This window comes from Castor canadensis, chromosome 5 (genome assembly GCF_047511655.1).
Source record: "Castor canadensis chromosome 5, mCasCan1.hap1v2, whole genome shotgun sequence".
NCBI lineage: Eukaryota > Metazoa > Chordata > Mammalia > Rodentia > Castoridae > Castor > Castor canadensis.
The window spans coordinates 56,918,385-56,932,014 of record NC_133390.1 but is presented as its reverse complement, the minus strand read 5'-3'; positions in this window follow the sequence as shown (position 1 = coordinate 56,932,014).

The following is a 13,630-nucleotide window of genomic DNA, read 5'->3' as shown; positions in this document are numbered from 1 at the left end:
GCAGACAGAAGTCATGCACCCGGAAGGCAGAAGTCCCGCCTCCAAAAATCATCCCTCTGGAGAGCTGAAGTCTCTCCTTCAGAGGGCAGAGATTCCAGAGTGAACCCTTGGCACAGACCCCTGGGACGCTCAGCACCATTCAGCCGAGCCTCTGGGCCCATGGCCTCCTGGTGCAATTCTTCAGCCTACACGTGGCACAGGCCCAGGCCCACTTCTCAGTGTGGGCTGGAAGCCTGGTCTAGCCAGCTGCAGGTGATAAAGCACAGCCACCATGACCTCAGGGGCAACAGTGGCAGTAGCATATGTGCTGCAATAGATACAGCCTAGGCTGTACCATGCAAAAGGGGCACCAGTGTATACACATGTGTATGTTTGGGGCACTGTATGGGCCGGCAGACTCCGTCCAGCATCCTCCATGGATAAGGCTCCCAATTCCTAAGTTGGCTGAGAGGGGAAGTGCAAAGGCATGGCATCTCTGCCACCAGTGAAAAGACCAGGGGAGCTTGGGGCACCAGAGACAGGGCAGGTAATGGCCCAGAAGCTCCTCCAGACCACATGTGCTCTCCCCACTAAGCAGCCCAGCCCCCCAGCTCCGTGGCAACAATGGCGACAGGAGGAAGCTACATGTCCCTAAGACTTGGGACTATAGCCCCTGTTCCAGGAACAAAAAACAACAAAAGTGGGGAGAAGAAGGTGGCAACACCTCTGGTGACCAAGGTCCTGCGCCTAACCAAACCTCCTTCTATCTGCGAACTTCTCTGTCTCCCTCCTCTAACCCACTCTCTTACCTGTCTACCTGCCATGACCATCTACCCTAGTCACCCCATCCCAATTCTTGTCCATGCTTACCTTACCCCCATAGCCTACAGGGAATTGAGGAAACACCCATCCAAAGGTCAGATCTCCTTGCTTCAGAGGCACACACCAGGGGCCTACCTACAAGTAGATGGCATTGAGATTAAATCCTAGGTTCTAGTGATGATCCCTTAGTCTCCTTTCTTTAGGGAAACTAATAGGGGCTGACAATAAAATTCTTGCACTGGAAGCCTAACAAAAGTAGGGCCATGGGTTCAAATTCCCCCCAAGTGCATTTCTATTATCTGGCATATTTCTCTCATCTTCATTTTCTCCTCACTAGGATAATAATTGGGTTAGCACACAGGAACCCTCATGCAGGGGTGGACAGACTGACCCTTTAGGGGAACAGTTGACTTAGAAGACAGGGTACCCTGCTACTCACTTGCTCCACAAGAGTGTGATGGAAACAGGTCAAAGGGACCTGTGTTGAGGCTTCCTAGAGACATGGGGGACACTCCAAAAATCTAGAAGTTCTCATATTTCTCTCTCCTAATTGAAAATTTCCCCTTTCCTATTTCTGAATCTCTTCACACAGGCCAACATAGGGTTAGCCAACTCCGTTTCGACAGATTCCCCACCTGGCTGTATCCTTAAACATTGGGAATGCTTTGACCCCGCTAACCTAAAAATGGAATGTTTGCTTTATTACTGTAATGAGATTTTGCCCCAATATCAACTGGGGACTAAAAGGTGGTATGAAAATGGAACTCTTGATTATGACACCATCTTACAGTTAGATCAATATTGTAAAAATCCAAAAAGATGGTCAGAGATACCATGTCTGTAGGCCTTTATGGCCCTATATCAAAACCTAACCCTCTGTAAGGGGCTTGCTAGACCTCAACGAAAACTTAAGGAAAGAGACGTAGATATCCTTGTGATCCTCTGCTATGAGGAGCATCGCATGTCTCACAAAGGGAACTCCCATTACCTCTCCCTTGTGCCCCTAACACTGAGTCAACATCGCCTGCCCCCCAAACTCCTCCCCCAACTCGTTCTCCCTCAGCACCCCCAATGCCAATAAGCCCACCACACAACTTGAAATGGTAAATCTTACTCAGAAACTCCTCAAACAGTGCTCCCATTACTAGAAGTGTCAGGGCCCAAGGGATCAATTCCTGTTCATGTGCCCTTCACTGTAAATGATATCCAACAGTGTAGGGAAATGTTGGGGAGGTATAATGAAGACCCAGATAAATTTACTGTCAAATTCCAGACCCTGGAATTAGGGTTTGATCTTACTTGGAGGGACATTCAGTTCCTCCTGGCCAACTGTTGCACTCCTACAAAAAGGGAAAAAATTCTCACTGCTGCCCATAGGGAGGCAGATGAGGTCTTCACTAAGGATCCCATAGTCACTGTCCCAATGACTGAGCCTCACTGGGATTATAATACCCCAGGAGGAATGCAGAGGAGGGCACACATGTTTGAAGCCATCCTTCATGGAATGAAAACAGAAGGCACAAAGCCTGTGAATTATCCAGAATCAAAAGGAAAACCTACAGCCTATGATAGACTAGATGAAACCTTTAGAAAATATACTACTCTTGATCCTGACTGTTGAAGGGGCTGCCCCGCTAAATCACCATTTTGTCAATCAATCAGCCTCAGACATTAGATGAAAGCTTCAGAAGCTAAACCTGGGGTCCCCTAACCAACAAAACTCAGTTGGTAAATATCACCTTTCAGGTCTTTAACAATTGCAACCTAAAAGAGGAAAGACGGGAACAGAATAAGGAAAGAAGGCAATCCAAACTTATGGCTGCCACAGTTGGGGTCACTTCCAATGCCCAAAAGGCATCTTCAGACAAAAAGGCTGGAAAGCTACCCTGCTTCAAATGCAAGAAGCTGGGGCACATGGTGAGGAATCACTCAGAGGCATCCCCAGGACCCTGTCATGAATGCTCCAAAACAGGAGGTTACCAATGGCACTGGAAAGAGCCTGGGCCAACCAAGACTTTGGGTGTACTGGCTGAAGCTGCACATGACTGAGAAGGCCCAGGGTCCTCTCAACAGCCCTTGCATAAGTTTGCCATCACTTCTGAAGCACCTCAGGTGGCCTTGGAAGTCTTGGGTAAACAAATTCTATTCCTTATTAATATGGAGGTGCATTATTCTGTTCTCCCTGCTTTTGTAGGAAAGCCATTCTCTCAGACTGTGATTGTGATAGGATTTGATGGAAAAAAACAAATTAAAAACTTTACTTTTCCCTTCCTGTGCTGTATTGAAAGTCAGTTTTTTTATGCATAGATTTCTTATAGTCCCTAGTTGCCCCACCCTACTCTTGGGCTGGGACATAATGAAAAAATTGGGTGTGGTACTGGTAATGAGCCATTTGCCAGGACTCCTAATGCTTCATAAAGGACCAAGAGCGTCCATAAAATTCTCTTAGAAGTGGACAAACAAGTAAGCCCCTCCGCTTGATATATGGGATACCTAGAAGGGCAAAAAACAGCTATCCCAGTTAAGATACAGCTCAAAGACCCAAACCACTATCCCAGTTGTAGGCAATATCCTGTTAAGCAAGAGGCTAAAGAGGGACTACAACCAATTATTAAGTTTCTAAAACATGGATTGTTAAAACCTTGCCAATCTCTCTGTAACACTCCTATCTTACCTATAGTAAAACTAACAGGAGAATAGAGGATGGTACAAGGTCTGTGATTGGTAAACATAGTTAATAAATGTGGTTCCCGTTTACCCTCTGGTGACTGATCCATATACCATCCTATCCCAAATACCTGAAGACAGCAAATGGTTCAGTCTTGGACTTAAAAGATGCCTTCTTTACCTATCCCCTTGCACCAAGACTCCCAATACCTTTTTTCTCTTTTGTGTGGGAAGATCCCTTTATGAGGGAAAAGCAACCGTGTATGTGGACAGTACTGCCCCAGGGATTCTGAGATAGCTCTCACCTGTTTGCTGGGGCATTGAGAAAGGATTTGAGAGATCTTCAGACTAAAAAAGGGTGACTTATTCAATATGTAGATGACTTCCTGATCTGTAGTACAACCCAGGATATGTCCAATGCCAACACTGTTTTGGTTCTTAATTTCTTAGCTGATAGGGAATATAAAATCTCAGAGATCAAGGCCCAAATCTCCTTACAGGAAGTCCACTCTCTAGGCTACATCTTTATCCCTGGAGCCTGGAGACTGTACACTGAAAGAATAGGGACCATCTATACCCTATGGGTACCACTGACTACACACCAACTCCATTCATTTTTGGGAATGGCAGAGTTCTGCCAGATCTGGATACCCAACTTTGGAGTCATAGCAAAGCCTGTATATGAGGCCACAAAGGGAACAGATAATGAGCCTTTAAAATGGATTGGAGAAACAAACCATGCTTATAAAACACTTTAAAAGGCCCTCACTGAGGCCCCAGCTTTAGGAATTCCCAATTTAGCAAATCCTTTGTGCTGCATGTATCAGGAAAAAAAGGGAATTTCTGTGGGAGTCTTAACTCAAAAATTAGGAACAAAAACACATCCAGTAGCCTACCTCTCAAAGAAACTAGATGGAACAGCCTTAGGTTGGTCAGGATGTCTAATGGTGATAGCTGCTACTGCCTTGTTAGTGGAGGAAGCAATGAAGACAACCCTGGGCCAGCAACTAGAAGTTCTAACTCCCCAACAGGTTACAGCTAATCTAGAACTAAAATGTCACTGTGGATGTCTGGGGAAAGGCTGACCAAATACCAAGCCATTCTTTTGGAATCCCCAGAAGTGACCAGAAAGACTTGTAATGTCTTAAATCCTGCCTTCTGAACTACTAACTGAACACACTTGTAAGCAGGTGATTATACAGACCTATGACAGCAGGCCAGACCTGACAGATCAGTCACACTGTGAACCTGAGGCTCAATGGTTTACTGATGGAAGTAGTTTTGTACTATGTGGAGAAAGAAAGGTAGGGTATACAGTGGTGAGTCACAAAGAAGTCATAGAGACGCAGCCCTTGCCAGCTGGGACTTCTGCTCAAAAGGTTGAACTAATACCTTTAATCAGGGCTTTAACTCTGGGAAAGGGAAAAAGGCTCAATATCTATAGTGACTCCACATATGCCTTCCTGGTATCATATGCTCATGCAGCCATATGGAAGAAAAGTGTACTCCTCTCCAGGAGAGAATCCCCAACAAAACATGGAAGGGAAATTCTCCAATTAAATTCCATTTACATTTAGCTTACATTACAGAGACCTCAGTCTTCTGGGAAGTTGGAAAGGGCTAATCAAGTAATCAAATGAACCCTGACTAAATTTTACCAAGAGACCTCTGGAAAATGGACCCAGCTTTTGCCTATAGCCTTACTAAGAATTAGAAATGCTCCAAGGACCAAGATTCATCTTATCCCTTTCAAAATGCAATATGGAAGGCTATTTCTCTCCAATGACTTAGTGACTGACCCCAAGACCAACAGTCTTTTAAAGAATAGAATGGTTCTAGGGAAATTTCAACAAGCAATCCAAAAGCTGAGAAACAAGGTCCTACCTGCCCCCAATAAAAGTGGGAAAAACTCCAAATAGAACTGGGAGAAATGTGTTAATAAAATCCTGGAAAGAAAGAGCCCCAGCTAATCAGCACCAGCCCAAATGGAAGGGCCCTTATCCAGTGATCTTGGCCATACCCATGGTTGTCAAAGTACAGGGAATACACTTTTCTAGAGTAAAGTACGCAACAGAAGACTCCACCTCCAACCAAACACAGCCTGGGGACACTTACTCCTGTGAGCCAATAGAAGATTTAAAGCTCATCTTCCAGAGGAACTGAAAGACTTCAACTTAAACAATAAATATAAGCTCTAATATGGACTACTTGGCTATACTTGAACCTCTCACCCCCATCTCCCAAGTGCCACCATTCTGCTTACTGCAGAATCTTGGGATACTTCTTTTGGGCATTCTGTCTTATTCTCCTCTTAGAACTGACATCTGGCTTCAGCCAGCTCCTAGGGGATTCATCAAATCATATCCATCTATTAACTATCCCAAGCCTCATGCCCCTACCTCTAACAAAACCACAGAGGTCATGTTGGCCATAACCTTACCCAAATGGACAAATAAAAACAATGGATTCGCCTACATGCTTTCCATAAAACCCAACTTCTGCCAAAAACCACAAAAAAGCATTTCTCCAGTGCAAAACCAGTTTTATCAATGTATATCTCTGATGCCATCAATCCTTTATTGCCTCAATTACAATGGTAGTTCAAATCAGGAGGGCCATTCAACTTACCAAACTTTTAATTGGGCAAAAAACAGCTACCAAAACAAACACAAAAGAAATAAATCCAAATTCTTCTCTCTTATATTACCAAAGATTATTTTAAAACTTTACCAGTAACCAAAAGAAATTAATAAAAGCTACAGTCACACTTCAAAATCAAATAACCTTTCTAGTGGTTGTTGTTTTTCAAAATAAAGGAAAACTAGATCTTCTATCAGCCAAAGAAACTTCCCAAATCTGGCAACAATCCTTTACTCTCTGGAAAATGTTATTTGAGCCTTGGAATCTGTCCTCCTGGGTAATGCACTTAACAGGGCCCCTTATGGTTTGCCTGTCAGTGTTTATACTTGGGTCATGCCTCTTTGACTCACTAACTAGATTTATTTTTTCCAGAATTAAGTCCTTTAGGGACCAAACCACAACACAATAGGGTTGTCAACTTCTAGAGGTGGACGGGACACTCATGAACAATCTTAATTGGGCTGGGCAAAAATTCAGACAACAAATGTCACTGCTCAAGTCCCCAGGGACACTGATAGGAAAGGGGAAATATTCTTTATAGGTAGGGTCTACAGCCCCTTACCAGCTCGAAGCAGCTACTCCAAAAAAGAAGTGTTAGAATATTGTCCCTTAGGTGAAGTTTGAGGCAGGCTAGGTTAGGAATAGTCTGGGGCTGCTCCCCGTCTTGGTGCAAGGGCTCCTCCCCTTAGCTGACAGGTGAGAGGAGCCAGGTGATGATGTAGCATCTCCCCACCTCCAAGTTCAAGGTGGTATAAAAACAATGAATCAATGAATCAAGAGACCCTGGTCCTTCTTCTTCTTCCCTTTTCTCAAATGGCAGAACAGGTGACTCCCCTTTTCTCAATAAAGCTATCCTACCTCACCCCATCCACGTGATCTGTTTGGGTTTTTCCATTTGGAGCACAAAAACCAGGATCTTCTGTTCACAGACTGCACCAGCACCATTAACAACTGGAATTGGAAGCATGTGTATGAATTCATTTTTTCATACATATAGGCTAGTATAATAAACCTATATAATTTGTAAATAAGAATGTTTGCAAATGGAGAAATAATTACATACACATGTGTTTCCTAGCTCTGTCCTCTGAGAGACCTAGAAGCAACCATAGCCCAACTACAAATATTGCCATACATATAGCCCTCAGATCTTGGTGTCTAAATTTTCTACTTCAAAAAAAATTTTTTTAAGTTATTTAAAAAAATGACTCCTGAGCTGGGGTAGGGAAAGCACAAATGCACGAAAAAAATGTCTGGCTCTGCTAGAAAGTAAGGAAGTACTCAAGAATGAGAGGGGAATGTCTAAAGCACAAAGCCAGATTCTGGAACAACTTGAACATCAAAGTGATTCCTAATAATGAATTACAACCTCTGGAATAAGCATGAGTCCATACATATATAACTGAGTAAGCGGGTAGATGATAATTGTCCTCTTTACTACAGAATGACAGCTATTTAAAAAGGAAGCTGGGCTTAGAAAATTACCAGCTGGCAACTACCCTTGTAGCTAACAGGGCTGAGAATTATCAGTGAATGTTAAACCAGTCCAGGAAAGTTCCATGAGAAACAGGTATTTAACATAGTTTCAGAATGTGAAAGACACTCTACAAAGAGAAAAAAAAAGGTGCAACTTTACGGTATAAAGAGCTGACATACACCACTTTAGGTGATCAAAGTTAATATCACCAATAAGGGGACAGACAGACATCACATGCCTTCTGAAAAGGGCACGCACTTATATGGATCCTACTGAAAATGCATAACCTGAATCTAATCATGGGACATCAGACAAATCCAAATTGAGAGATTTATACAAAATGCCCTTTATTCTTCAAGAAATGATAAGGTCATGAAAAACAAAGACCATGAGCTGTTTCAGACAACTTGGAGACTAAAGAGACAAGGCAGCTAAATGCAACAAGTGATTCTAGCTAGGATTTTGGGCCAGGAAAAAATGTATATTTTGTTCTAAAGGATATTTTCATATAACAGGGAAAGTTTGAATAAGGTCTATAGATTGGATAACAGCATTTTAATTATTGAATTTGATATTTGTGCTGTGGTTACAAAGGAGAATATCCTTGTGTTTAAGAATAGAAATAAGAATTTGGGTAAAAGGGGCCACTGTGAAACAAGCTAAATGATTTAGGGAACAAGAACAAGAATGATAAAGAAATGTGGTCTAAGAGTTAAGTGCTAACTACCCTGGTTTGATTAGTACATGTTGTATGTATGGTGTTGAAATATCACACTGTATTTCATTAATATGTTTAATCAATACATGATAATAAAAAAGATACGTCACTAGTGGAGTGGCTCAAGTTGTAGAGCTCCTGCCTAGCAAGCACAAGACCCTGAGATGAACCCCCAGTACTGCCAAGAATAAAATTAAAAAATGAAAGGAAGAACTAAGAAAGATATGACAACAAAAAAAATCCTCATCTTTTTTTCTAAATGATTTTTATGCTATTTCTCAGTTATTTTGTCAGCAAGTGCCAACATTACCCTTAATAAAAATTAGTGTGACACAATACTAGTGGTTAATCATTAATAGTAATTCACTAAAAATAATAGAAAATGTGGTAAATAAAGTCTTAAGATTTTGGGAGTCTGTGAAAAGGATCTATAGAAATTATACTTTTTTCAACTTTGTATTCTTCTTTTTTAATTGATGGTACAGGGGTTTGAGCTTAGGACCTTGCTTTTGATAGGCAAGTGCTCTACCACTTGAGTTACACCCCAGCCCTTGTGCTTTTTGGTATTTTTAGAATATGGTCTCGCCTTTATATCCAGGCAGGTCTAGTCTGTGCTCTGCCCAGATTGACCTTAAACTGTGATCTTCCAAATATCTTCCTCCTGAGTACCTGGAATTAAAAGCATGAACTACTGCACCTAGCCATACAACTTTTCTCTAAATCTAAAATTACTGCAATATAATAAAGTTATTTAAATACTAGTTATTAGAGAAGACATGCTCTAGATAGAAGTCACCCTCTGAGTAAAAATAGCTGATTTGCTGAAGTATGATCTCCCCCATAAAATTCTGTGGCTCTGTGAACAAAACTTAAAACTTATCATTTTATTTACTGACCAAGTAGAACAAATTTTTTGATCACTCTGAGGAAGTTTTCTATTGTCATCTAACTTGTATAGGTCAGCATTTCCTGAAAAAAAAACATGCTTAGAAATTTGATAAATATTATTTCCTTTAGGATTTCCTGTTTATATTGTAAATCTGCAAGCAGTGAATGTAGTTCCTTTTTTTTAAACAAATATTTGATCATAGTCCCTTTTCTCATAAGAACCCATTGGAAATGTAAGCTTAGGTAAGGGAGTGTGTGAAAATTATGTGTAAATCTTGGATCATTTGCCAGCCCTTCATTAGATTTGTGTAACAAGACAGGGGACATATGCCGCTCTGACTTGTAAAACTCCCATGTAGATGGTTAACAAACCTGCCATGCTCTTTAAATACAACAGAATTTGAGGTTACAGGGCATTTTATAGCAAACCTAGGATTACAGGGCTTAAAACTTTTATACAAATCAAAAAGGTTTGGGGGCACAGCTCAGTGGTAAAGTACATAGCTATGTGGAAGGCCCTGGGTTGGTTCCCCAGCACTCCCTAAATTGTTTTTTCAATTTAAATCAGCCTTTATTATAACATGCGATGTAGTTAGAATGTATGTCCCTATTTGGAGTTAAATGGTAACCAATGTCATAGCTTAATCTTTTTTTAAACTTAATGTGTGTAACAACCAAATCATAAATCTTAAACTTTATATTAAAAGAGAAGATGGCTTCTAAAAGAGTAAAAACAGTTTTGAACTAAAAATTTTATGTTTTTTTAAGAATTTAAATACAGGAGAGAAGACATGAAAGACCATTAATATGTCTAAATAATATATCTCAAGTGTTAGATTTCCATAATTTTGTGCTCTTGCTACAGACATACAAAGTTCAAACCTGAGATTCACTGATTCACCACCAGTGCCTTGTTTCAGCCCTTCCCTGGTCTCCTCCACTGTCCTTACCCTGCTGTGTACTGCACTCACCAACTGGCCATCAGACAGTACCCTACAGCCATCACCAGCCCCTTGAGAAGTTTTTGGATGTGCTTGAAGAGCCTGTGCTCTGCTCCCTTTCTATGATTCAACAGCAGTTAACATCTGGCTACCACCTGCTATCTCCAAAGCATTCTCGGGGCTAGCACCCTCCTAACTCTGCTGATTCATCGAAACCAACCGGACAACCTTTTTAAACTATCTAAGAGCTCTGCCACCTGCTCAATCTTTACTCATAGGCTTGGGTGAGAAGTTGGGGTGGGATGAATATCAGACACAGCTCATCTAAGAACTACTTTAGGGACTATCCATCTAACACATTTCCCTGGTTACAAGTAAACACCATTTTAAATCTGAAGAGATCCTTAAAGATACAAAGCAGTGTTTCTTCAAGAATGACCTGTGAATCACCTTGAGATTAGCCCCACTTTGATAGATATTAATAAATACCCTAGATGACATAGTACACACGCAAATTTGAGACATAATAATATCAAAAACTTATTCAAGGAGCTGATGTGATAGTGTACACCTGTAATTCCAGTTACATGGGAGGCACAGTTTGGAGGATCATGGTCTGAGGCTGCCTCTGAACAGAACCTCATGTGCTTATACAAAAAAACTAATTAAAGCAAAAAAGGTTGGGCCTTGGCTCAAGTAGTAGAGCACCTGCCTAACAAGTGTAAGGCCCTGAGTTCAAACCCCAGTTACCACCAAAATATATATATCAGAAAACCAAAGCCCAGAAAGAATATGTGACTTGCCCATATTCTTGTAAGCCAAAGTTACAAATTTCTATACAGTCTTCCAAATAGTATCTTGGTACAGCCCTGTGAGAACTTCAGGTCCTCAGCTCCTCCCACTCATCCTGTCTCATCCACATGCCATGGCAAGATTGTACACCCTGATTCTAGTGCCAAAACTGCTAATAAAAAGAAAAACCATTTTTAAATTCACAACACTTTTGACACCAAATGCATGGAGATTTTTTTCACACCAAAAACCAGTTTTCCAACTCTCCAAACAACTGAGCGTCCAATTCAATTCTAACATTAACTACACAGAGTTAGTGAAGACTCTATGGGGTAAGGGATCAGTTCCCAAGACTATCCTTAGCTCACATACCAATCAAAAGTCCTTCTGACCATCAGCGATAAACAAGTTCCCCAAACCTCCTTCTTAGGTTCAATAGTTTCCTACAACTAAGGGAAACACTTACATGTACTGATTTATTATAAAGGATATTATGAATAATACAAATGAACATCCAGATGAGGAGTGCTATTCTTTGAATTTCACCTATAAAGCTCATATTGAAGTTTAATTGCAATTGCAATGCTACTAAGAGAAGAGGTAGGACTTTCAGAGATAATTAGGTCAGTTGGCTCTGCCCTATTGAATGGATTAATGTCATTACCATAGGAGTGGGCTCCTTATAAAGGATGATTTTAGCCCAGTTCCCTCTCTGTCTTGCACATGCTTACTTGCCCTTCAGCCATGTTATAACACAGCATGAAGGCCCTTGCCAGATCTTGTTCTTCTCAGCTAGAACCATGAGCTAAATGAACTTTGTTTGTTAGTTACCCAGATTGTGATATTCTATTTTAGCAGCAAAAAAGAGACTAAGATAATGAGGTAAACAGGACAAGGTATCAGAAGGGGTATTGAACTTTGATGTCCTCTTCAGGCACATCTCCACCTTAGCACTTCTGTGTGTTCACCAACCTGAAAGCTGTATGAACCCCTTCATTTAGAGTTTTTATAGGCCTGATTGACTCCAAATTTCAGAAAATCATAAAGGCCTTAGGAGCTCCATTCCAGGATTCAAGGATAAAGACCAAATATGCATTTCTTCTTATATCACAATATCACAGCTAGTAATTTTCTGCAAGAATTTTAGACTCAGTTTAATCTTTCCTTCAGCAACATTATACAGTCATGTTTCCATTCATGCCCAATGAATATTGTTTCTTATACCTTATGTAAAGGCTTCTGTGTAGAATATTATACCAGGAGTTCAAACATGTTTATTTTAATCTTAAATGTGCTAGTAAAAGGAAAAAGCATTTGCAAAGAAAAAGTTCTGTAACGTTAAGTATAGGAATCAAATATTCTGAATTCTTCTAGTCTTAAAATTGCATGATTTTGAATCTTTGCAGGCTCTCTCCACTGTTTACAATTGAACCCACAATGGTGTGCTAGAGTCAACTCTTACTGTCTCTGAAGAGCTGTCAAATGTTCAGAAATTTTGAAAACCAGTTAAACTGTAGATATCTTAAAATCAGTCCATTATGAGTATTTATACCATGGAAATAGGAAAATGCAACAGATCAGGGTTTTAACAGAATCAAAACAAAATAGAGCTACTTTACTACCAATAATGAGTATGATGATTCACAGACCAACACCAAACACCATAAATATATAACAGGATGTTCCACCATATTTTAAGGTAGATTATTATAGTACTAACTGAATTAGGCCAGATTTGTAAATTGTCCTAAAAGATCATTAGTCTACACAAAGCCACTTGGTGTGTCAAATGTGCATCCTCTGCACCATTTTATTGATATTACTTTACTGCCTTCCTGACTATCACCAGTTCCTTTTACTACTTCTCAAATCAATAGGCTAAAGTAGGCCAGGCATCTCCCTACATGATAGATTCAAAGATCCTGCTTATACAACTGAAAGAATGGAGAATGCAAACCAAGTCCAATTATTTGACCATAAAAAAACCTAATTTAGCTCACTGTATCATTGATCCTTTTAATTGTATAGCAGCTTCTATTGATAACAGGAAATGTCACTGACCCAACCGCACTGAAATGAAACTGGCCAGTTTTCCACAACCATAAATTTCAATAAGGATTCTACATTATACATAGGAACTGAAAATCATATCCAGAGTTTATTAGATTGTTCTTAGTCTTACTGACCTATATGTCTTGCATATGATCTGGTTTCTCTTACGCTTTCTGGACTTCATTAGTCAATAAATGTTTGCCTCTGCTTATGTTCATGATGGATATTTTATTTCAGATAGAGATTGTAATAAAATTTAAACCATCTATTCATTCTGCTCTTGGAAGCCATTCAGCAGCCCACAAGCATTGTAGAATGTGCTGTTGACCTGGAAGTGCTACTTTCAGTCATATTTTTGGCCTCTTGGGTTAGGCAGATGCTATTTACCACATCTATGTAGTGCAGATGCAATACACTTTTAGTGGATAACTATTTTGAACGCACAGCATCAGGTGTTAAGAGACTTAAATATGAATATGGCATAATCTTTCCGTCCAAAAGGTCACAGTCCTGTGGGAAAGATATGTGTACATAATTTAAATGTTACAATTAATGGTAAGTTTCAGAATGGAGAGATAATCAGTGTTATTGAAGCTGGGTTGAGAAAAACAATTCTAACTTTAAGGAAACAAAAAAGAATTCATAGAATTGGTC